Raw genomic sequence first — 9,939 nt, 5'->3', positions numbered from 1 at the left:
AACCTCACTGTTTCTGTAAGACAGAAGTTAGAACTGAACTGAACTCACAGTGTCAAATGAGATAATTCACATCAAATGGTTTGCCTCTGGTAGTTGCCAAAGGTTCATTTATAATTGTCTTTTATGTTGGGTCAGTTAGCAGTGTGTAAGTGAACACTTCCAGAAAAGGAAATATTTAGCTCTAACAAGAAGGGAAATGGTTAGTGGCTGAGGCATCTTTCCAGCCTCAAATAAATGCATTTTACAGATAATAGAAACTCACCTTCTGGGCTAGAGAGATGGCCTAGCAGTTAAGCTGCTTGCCTGCAAAGCCTAAGGACCCAGGCTCAATTCCCTAGAACCCACATGAGTCAGATACACAAGGCAGTGCATGCATCTGGAGTTCATTTGCAGTGGCTAGAGACCTTGGCTATCCTCTACCCTCCCCGTCTCTCTTTCTCCAATAAATAAATAAATAAAATATTTTTAAAATTAAAAAAATCATCCTTTAAGTGTTAACATTTTCATTACTTAAACTGTTAAGAAGTCCATAAGCAGTATGTTTTACCTATGGAAGTGACTAGTAAAGTCTAGAACTTTGGTTCTGCCTCTCAGACTATACTGCCATTCCACCTTAAAAGGTTTTCTTTTTTGCACGTGTGTAGTGTGGTGTGTGTGCAGATGCATGTACCCCGTGCACATGTGTGTGAAGGCCAGAGGAGAATGTCAGGTGTCCTTATCCCATGTTTCTTTCCTTGAGCTGGGATCTCCCCTTCAACCCAGAGGTGCTGTCTACCAAGTCCCATCAATGCTCTGGTGTCCACGCCCCACACTAGGGTTACAGACATGCGTGGCTGTGCTCACGTTTTCAACACGGATTCTGAGGAGTTGAACTTGGTGGAGGCCCTCATGTTTTCACATGGATTCTGAGGAGTTGAACTTGGTGGAGGCCTCATGCTCAAGCAGCAACTTAACTATGAGCTCTCTCCCTAAACCAGGTTTTCTCATGTTTGTAAGTAATTCTGTCAAAAGATTTACATGACCAGGCTCCCCCCTACTCCCAGGTAGGGTTTCGCTCTAGTCCAGACTGACCTAGAATTTACTAGTCTCAGGTTGGCCTCGAACCCATGCCCATCCTCCTACCTCTTTCTGTCTCCCAAGTGCTGGGATTAAAGGTGTGTGCTACCAACCCTGGCTGACCAGGCTTTTAAACAATAGGTGACAGAATCAATATTCATAACCACTTCCAAAGAATGAACAAAGTTATTTTAAATAACTTATCTTTTATTATTTTTATTTTATTATTAATTATTTATTATTATTTTATTATTTTTATCTGACCTTTTATTAGGGTGTGGTATGTTCTAAAACACTAAAAGGCCTAGGCTGGAAAGCTAGCATGCTGGTACAAATTCCAGCACTTGGGAGACTGAGACAGGAGGACGGTAAGTTTGAAGCTAGCCTGGCCTATATAGGGAGGTCCTGTTTTCAAAAAAGTAAAAAAGACTAGTGCTAAGAATGTAATTTAGTGGTAACGTGCCTGTCTGGCATTCATGAGTTCCATCCCTGGCACTATAAAATAAAAAGGCTGGGACTACCAGATTCCTGGCCAGACTAGAAAAAGGCTAGGTCTTTGCCTGTCCAAGTATGACTTGTCCAAAGGTTGCAATGGCCTTCTGGCTCCAGACCTCCTTCTTGTGTTACAGCAGCCTTTTCACATTCTTTCTTGGACCCATGCTTCTTTCCAGCAAGTCCCAGGCCCCACAAAATAGAAGGTATTTCAGTCTCACTATTGCTTTTACTGGAACCAGAGTGGCCTACAAATTTGTGATTAATACAGGAAACTTTCAAAAGAATCCAGATGCTCCCATGCTAACATTCTCAAACATTGCCAGTTGACTTGAATAAGGAAAATCAGTTGGAAAGAGTCTGTTTGACCCACAGAGGTTCTTGTGTTTGTCAGGGGAGAGACTTGAAGGGGGATGGTAGGGCATATATAGTCTTTTGTATAAGCCTGGATAATAGGAATAGAACTCAGTTTTGTAAAGTCTGGGGACTCTGTTTATCACTAGAGTCCTTGGATAAACTGGGTGACCTTGTACTTGGGGGTGAAGTGTTGTATGGATTCTCATCTTGCACATTCTAGAAATGGGTAAGTACATGAGAATTGGTGCTGGGGCAGATGGCATGCAGAAGCAATTGCCCTGTTTTGAAAGTCCTGTTGACACTTTCTCTGTGTTGTACAGAGAGAGATGGGAAACAGACAGCATATTAAAGTTAACAGGTTTCATTAACACCATTTGAGGGCTGGAGAGATGGCTTAGCGGTTAAGCGCTTGCCTGTGAAGCCTAAAGACCCCGGTTCGAGGCTCGGTTCTACAGGTCCCACGTTAGCCAGATGCACAAGGGGGCGCACGCGTCTGGAGTTCGTTTGCAGAGGCTGGAAGCCCTGGCGCACCCATTCTCTTTCTCTCCCTTTGTCTTTCTCTCTGTGTCTGTCGCTCTCAAATAAATAAATTTTGAAAAAAATTAAAAGAAAAAAAAAGACCATTTGAAATGTAAGAGAATATGAAGGGACCTCTTCCATGTCTGAGGAATGGGAGGATCTAGCTGGGTATGCTTCATAATTATCTTTTGTTGTTGTTGTTGTTGTGTTTGTTTGTTTGTTTTGAGGTAGGGTCTCCCTCTAGCCCAGGCTGACTTGGAATTCACTATGTAGTCTCAGGGTGGCCTTGAGACTACATGGCAATCCACTTATCTCTGCCTCCCAAGCGCTGGGATTAAAGGCATGCACCACCACGCCCAGCTTCCATAATTATCTAAACTGCAAGGTTCATTATCAGTGGTTAAAGAGCAAACAATCCTACTTCCCTACTTCACTTTCCTAGATCAGGGGTCAACTTTTTCTGTGAGAAGCCATATAAATATTTTTGTCTTTGTGGGTCAGTCTTTTGCTTCTGCTCCATACTGGCATTGTAGCATGAAAGCCACAGACAATGTATAAGTGAATGACATCTGGATATTGTATAATTTTACCTGGCACGATATTATATATTTTTCTTAGCCATTTAAAAGTCCAGAACCCATCCTTACCTTGTGGATGGTCCATAAACAGGATTTGCTTATAGGCTGTGCTATGTCCTAAATTATTTCAGACTTATCTCTTCTAGAATTTTAATACCTCCCTCCTTATTCTCGCTGAGAAAATCTTGTTTTCTACTTTATTCATAAAGTGATGGAAATACCTACCACTCTACTACATCCTATGTCTTAGCAACACCTGCACATTTAGTTTCCCATCATGACCATCACCTAGTACAATAGCTAAACACTGTAACTTATTGTCTGGTCTTCACAGAGTTTTTATTTGTTTTGTTCATTGAAACACACCCTGTAGCCAGAACAGCATTTGACACAAAATAGATGCTTAACAAATATTTAAAGAATACTGGCTACCAGACGAGCAACCAGACTTCTAGAGAACTCTTTTTCTTGTTTTATGTAATCAATCCATAATGTGGACTTAGGTTGTATATGTGAGAAGCCAACGTGTCACAGAATAATTACCTTTTTATAAGTGATGTATTCTGATACAGTGCTTTCTGTCATTTGAGAGACACAAACCAGGAATGGGTCTTGAGGAAAAAAAAGCTAGCAGAGGATGGTGATGCAAGTCTGTGACCCCAGCCCTCAGTCAGAGGCAGGGGACTGCTACAAGTTTGAGGTCATCCCCGTCTACAGAGCCAGTTCCAGGCCAGTCAAGAACATGTAGCGATACGCTGTCTTTTCAAAAAAAATGAGTATATTACAAGATGTCCTACTGATTATAATCCTCGCGTGTAACATGCAGAGCGTCCTTTTCTTTCTCTTCACATGTGTGTGCGGTGTGCAGGTACACGCACGCATGCATGTGGAGGCCAGAGTTTGACACTGGGCGTCTTCCTGTTGCTCTCCACTTTTCTTTCTTTCTTTCTTCCTTTCTCTCTCTCTCTTTAAATATTTTTATTTATTTGTAAGTAGAGAGAGCGAGGCACAGAGAAGAGAGAAAATAGGTGTGCCAAGGCCTTCAGTTGCTACAAATGAACTCTAGACGCATGCGTGAGAACTGGGGAATTGAATTGGGGTGGTCAGGCTTTGCAGACAAATGCATTAATCCAGCAACCCCCACCTCTGTTTCTCGCTTGAGAGACAGGGTCTCTAGCTCAGGCTGACCTGGAACTCATTCTGTAACCCAGGCTGGCCTCAAACTCACCACAATCCTATTTCAGCATTTATAAGTGCTGGGATTATAGGAGTGAGCCGCCATGCCTGGAATCCCCTTATATTTTGAGCTCATGGATTCAGCAATAGAACCTAGCTAGCATGCCTGGCACTGTTCTGTCTCTGCGCCCCTGGCGTTGAGATTACAGGTGTTTCACCAGCCTGGCGTCTTATGTAATGAGGATGTGAACTCAGGTCCTCAGGCTTGCGTGCATGCACTTTGCCATGGCACCATCTCCCAGCTCCTGTCTTCTTCCTTGCAGTGCTGGGGAGACTAAGGGGCTTGTGCATGCTAGAGAAACCCTTTGCCACTGAGCTACAGCGATACTCCCTTTTCTAACAGCCTTAAAAAGTATTTTTGAGGGCTGAAGAGATGGCTTAGCAGCTAAGGCACTTGCCAGTAAAGCCAAAGGACCCAGGTTGGAGTCCTCAGTACCCAAATAAAGCTGGATGCACAAGGTAGCACATGCATCTGGAGTTCATTGTATTGGCTAGAGTGCACCCTCTCCCTGCTCTAACAAATAAATAAATAAAATATTTTTAAAAAATTTTGAAGTTGGGAGTGGTGTGCCTTTAATCTCAGCACTCGGGAGGCAGAGGTAGAAGGATCACTGTGAATACAAAGCAAGCCTGAAACTACATAGTGAATTCCAAGTCAGTCTGGGCTCCAACAAGACCCTACCTCACAAACAAACAAAAAATGAGCTGGGCGTGGTGGCTCGTGCCTTTAATCCCAGCACTTGGGAGGCAGAGGTAGGAGATCACTGTGAGTTTGAGGCCACCCTGAGACTCCATAGTGAATTCCAGGTCAGCCTGGAGTAGAGTGAAACCCTACCTCAAAAAACAAACAAAATTAAAAAAACAAAACAAAACTGAGACACACTCATATAGATTAGTGTGTTCAAATATTCTGAGAGAATTCTGGATAAATTTCATTATACTTGAATGATAGGAGCTTAAGAAATTTTGCATAGAGAAAGAGACAATGGCCAATAGCATCCAAGAAAAGGCAATCATATGCTAATTGGATTAATTATGAATAGTAATATATACAACCTTTTAATATTAGGATGATCTAAATATATAGAGGAGGATATAAAAATAATATACTTTTTTTTTTTGGTTTTTTTTTTTTTTTTTTTCAAAGTAGGCTCTTCTGTAGCCCAGGCTGACCTGGAATTTACTATGCAGTCTCAGGCTGGCTTCAAACAACCTCAGCCTCCCACGTGCTGGGTTAAAGGCATGAACCACCATGCCCAGCCACACTTTATTTGTTTGAGAGAGAGAGAATGGGCATGCCAGGGCCTCCTGCTGTTGCAAACAAATTCAGACACATGCGCCATCTGGCTTTAGGTAGGTACTGGGGACTTGAACCCAGGCTGTCAGGCTTTGCAAGCAGGTGCTCTTAACCGCTGAGCCATCTTCAGCCCTGTAATACACACTTATGAGCAGGCTTTAGAGTATAAATCTGCTTTGTACGTGTGCAAGTTCACGGAGTGGAGGCCATAAACCAACAATCGGTGTCTTCCTCAGATTCTCTCCACCTAATGGAGCCAGGGTCTCACTAAAGGTAGAGCTTGCCAATTAGGCTGGACTCGCTAGTCTGCAAGCCCCAGGGATCCTCCCGTCTCTGCCTCCCAGTGCTGGGATCCCAGGTACGTGCCGCCACTCCTGGCTCTGATGTGGGTGCTGGAGGTCTGAACTCAGGGGCTCGTGCTGCGCATCAAGCACTTGACTGACTGAGCATCTCCCCAGCTCCCATAAATGTAGTTTCTTACATCAAGAAGTTAAATAATGGCGTAAACTACAAGGTTAATAGTGCCAGGCCTCATAGCAAAAGTCTGTGAACACAGCTACTCAGGAGATGGTAAAGCAGGCAGATTACAACTGGAATAACTTAGTGCCTAGCATACACAAGGTCCTAGCTTCACTCCTATGTAAACACATACACACAACAACGAGCCTAATAATAATAACACGCAGCCGGGCGTGGTGGCGCACGCCTTTAATCCCAGCACTCGGGAGGCAGAGGTAGGAGGATTGCCATGAGTTTGAAGCCACCCTGAGACTCCATAGTGAATTCCAGGTCAGCCTGGGCTAGAGTGAGACCCTACCTCGAAAAATCAAAAATAAATAAATAATAAATAAATGAAATAAAACAAATAAGAACACGCTATTTTAAAATATGAAGATGGGGCTTTACCGATGGTTCAGCAGTTACTGTTGAGAGTTCAAGGCTACTCTGAGACTACAGATTGAGTTCCAGGTCAGCCTGAGCTACAGTGAGACCCTACCTTAATAAAAAAAATATTTTAAAAAAGAAGGTAAATCCCACAGAAATAGCTAAAATATTTTTAATTACCCCTGGGTATTAGAAATTGAGGTGTAGGGCTGGAGAGATGGCTTAGCAGTTAAGTGCTTGCCTGTAAAGCCTAAGGATCCCAGTTCAAGGCTCGATTCCACAGGACCCACGTTAGCCAGATGCACAAGGGAGCACATGCATCTGGAGTTCACTTGCAGTGGCCGGAGGCCCTGGTGCACCCATTCTATCTCTCTCTCTTTCTCTCTCTCTCTCTTTTTCTCTGCCTCCTCCTCTCTCTGTGGCTCTCAAATTAAAAAAATGAACAACAACAAAAACAAAGAAATTAAGGTGTAGAGGGCTGAGATAGGTCCTGCTAGTTTTCATTATAAGTCTAATGATGTTATTTGATTTTAAAATATAATTTGTTAGGACTGGAGAGATGGCTCAATGGTTGAAGGCACTTGCTTGCAAAGCCCAACAGCCTGGTTTCAAGTACCCAGAACCTCTATGTAAAGCCAGATGCAAAAGTGGCTCATGCACCTGGAGTTCATTTGCAGTGGTAGAAGGTCCTGGTGCACCCATTCCCCAACCCCTGCCTCACTTTGCTTGCAAGTAAAACTTTAAAAATAAGTTTTTAAAAATAAAGACTTTTTATTTTTTTAAAGTAGAGTCTCACTCTAGCCCAGGCTGACCTGGAATTCACTATGTAGTCTCAGGGTGGCCTTGAACTGACAGCGATCCTCCTACCTCTGCCTCTCGAGTGCTGGGATTAAAGGCGTGTGCCACCACGCCTGGCAATGAAAAGTTTTTAAAAAATAAAAATAAAATGTAATGTATTGGTAAAAATGAATTAATGTGCAGCTTTTACTGAGAAGACTCACAGAAATACCTGTTCACCCGATAAGACACAACAGCCTAAAGAAACAATTGCATTCAAGTCCAGCTTGGTGGACCAATGAGTTTATTACTTATAAGAACAGGGGAACTTGCAGGCAGCTGTACCACTGAAAAGCCCCTCCTCACCCTGGATAACAACTCACAGAAACTGCATCACCGAAGTCCCAGCTCCACTCAACCATCCGCCTTCTATGTTCTCCAGCTCCCAAGGCCCTGGGTAGTTGGGGCAGGATTACTTGCAGCGGGATGTGGGGGAGGGGAGGATGAGTGGCTGGAATCTCAGGTGAGGTCCGATGACCCTCCTCAACCTCCTACAAGAGGAAATACTAATAGGCCCCAATCTCACGGATTTCAAGATGGCCATGACCAAGTCGTGCCAGGAGGTCTGACATGGCTTAGCAGGCTGTAGAAGGTGCACGTGACAAAGCACAGCTTATTTAGGGCAGTGCCAGGGTTTGCAAGAATCAGAGCAACTTCTGTGTGTCTACATAGTGCTACAAACGCTGGAGGCAAAATCCGGTGAAATCATTATCACTGATGCTGTACGAAACTCCGTTTGCTCTGAACGTGGATCAGAAAGGATGGGGTGGAGGAGGAAGGAAGGGCATACAGAGAGCTAATTTCAAGAGAGAGATGGGAGTGAGGGAGGGGCTTAAGATAGCTGATGTAAAGCTTTGGTCCAAAAGACATTTGTTCCACAGTACACATGCATGTGAACACACATACATACGTAGTCACTTCTGCTTCCCAACCATCTGACTTGCTTAAATTTAGACAAGCTCCTGGTGCTTTCCTAACCAACCCCAACAAGGACATTTTTCAGGCTTCGCACAGAGAAATGCGAGAACCCAGACCAGGTAGGAGGGTACACCTAGATTTGTGGGCCCTGGGCTCAATCCCTGGTATGACTGAAGAAAATAAGGACTGGAGTAGGTAGCCTAGTTACAGGGAGGAAGAAGCACGGGAGGACAGTGGGCATTAAGGCGAGTTCTTGGAGAGCTCTCAAGTGATCACAGAAGTCTTTCCTGCCCACCATGGTGCCCCAGATTCCACCATGTGCTGCCTGAACATCTAAGCCTGCCCTCAATGTTCAGAAAACTCAGCAAGGGCTCAAGTACCTATTGGTACAGCCGAATAGGGGAGCTTCTCCTACTCCCTTGTTCTCGTTCCCTGGTCCCCACGTTGATCTTAGTCTGCAGGTACAAAGACAATAAAATAAGAAAATGGTCCTTACACTCAAAAAAAAAAAAAAAAAAAAAAAAAAACCTCACAATATTTTGATGGAGGTTGGGAGCATAAAGGCGTATGTGAAAACAATTTTACCATGATGAAGTTTGGAAAGAGATTTGCAAAGACAAAGAACTCTACACTTGTCAAGGAGGGCTTTCTGGTGTAAAAGATCCCTAACCTTAAAGGAGTTACTAAGGTATAAGGGCAGAACAAGAGGCACCAGGTCTTCCAATTTTAGAGTCATCTGAAGTGTCATTCACTTTGTAAATAATTTTTTAACATTTTTATGTGTGTGTGGGGGGGTCATCTGGCTTTACGTGGGTACTGGAAACTCAAACCTGGATCCTTTGGCTTTGCAGGCAAACACCTTAACTGCTAAGCCATCTCTCCAGCCTAATACTCATTTTATAAATAGGTGTGTGTGCATACACATGTATGTTTGTGTATGGCATGTGTGTGGAGACCAAAGGACAATCTCAGGAGCACTGTCCACCTACATAAAGACAGGACCTCTCACTGGCCTAGAATTCTCCAATTAGATTGGACTAGCTGGGCCAATAAGCCTGGCATTTTCTGGGGATCAAACTTAGGCCCTCCTCTACCAGCTCAATGTTCATTGTTTTGGCAGATATACTCCACCCAGGCCCTCAACTCTACCTGTGCATCAGCTTTTCCATCGCTACTCTTTTTAGTGTAGCCTTTATCTGTAATCTGTGGCCAGGCAACCATAAAATTACACTGCACTTGTGGTAGCCACACTGTGTATTCTAGAACATAATTGCCCAACATGAACTTTTCTAGTAGCCACGTTTGAGAAGTAAAAATGAAAAAAAGTGAAATTTAATTTTTTAATGAAATATATACAAAGTATTTAAGCTTTTTAGTTAGTATTTCAAAATGAAGATATTTACGTGTATTTCTCCTTGTGATCCAGTGTGTACTTCACATGTGCAGTACAGCTCAGCCACATTTCAGCTGTTCAAGTGCCACATGAAACATCTGAACAGTGCAGTGTGCTTGGCACTTCTCCACTAAACAGCCGAGGTGAGCCTAACACAGTTTTGAAGGGAGGCGTATGAGGTCTCATCAAAAGAACAAGCATTCCTTCTAGATGTCACATCTCACAACCCTTAATCCCAAATGTTTCTGAAATCAGTTTTTAGCAATCAGATCCACAGAGTCTCATTAAGATATGTGACACAGAGTTTCTCCAGATAGTCTTCTGGTCAGCAGGACACAGGGTCAGCATTGGTAAGGTGGTATCTTGCCCTA

Source organism: Jaculus jaculus, chromosome 3 (genome assembly GCF_020740685.1).
Source record: "Jaculus jaculus isolate mJacJac1 chromosome 3, mJacJac1.mat.Y.cur, whole genome shotgun sequence".
In the NCBI taxonomy this organism is placed as follows: domain Eukaryota; kingdom Metazoa; phylum Chordata; class Mammalia; order Rodentia; family Dipodidae; genus Jaculus; species Jaculus jaculus.
The sequence above is the reverse complement of the archived record's forward strand: the minus strand, read 5'-3'. Positions refer to the sequence as shown.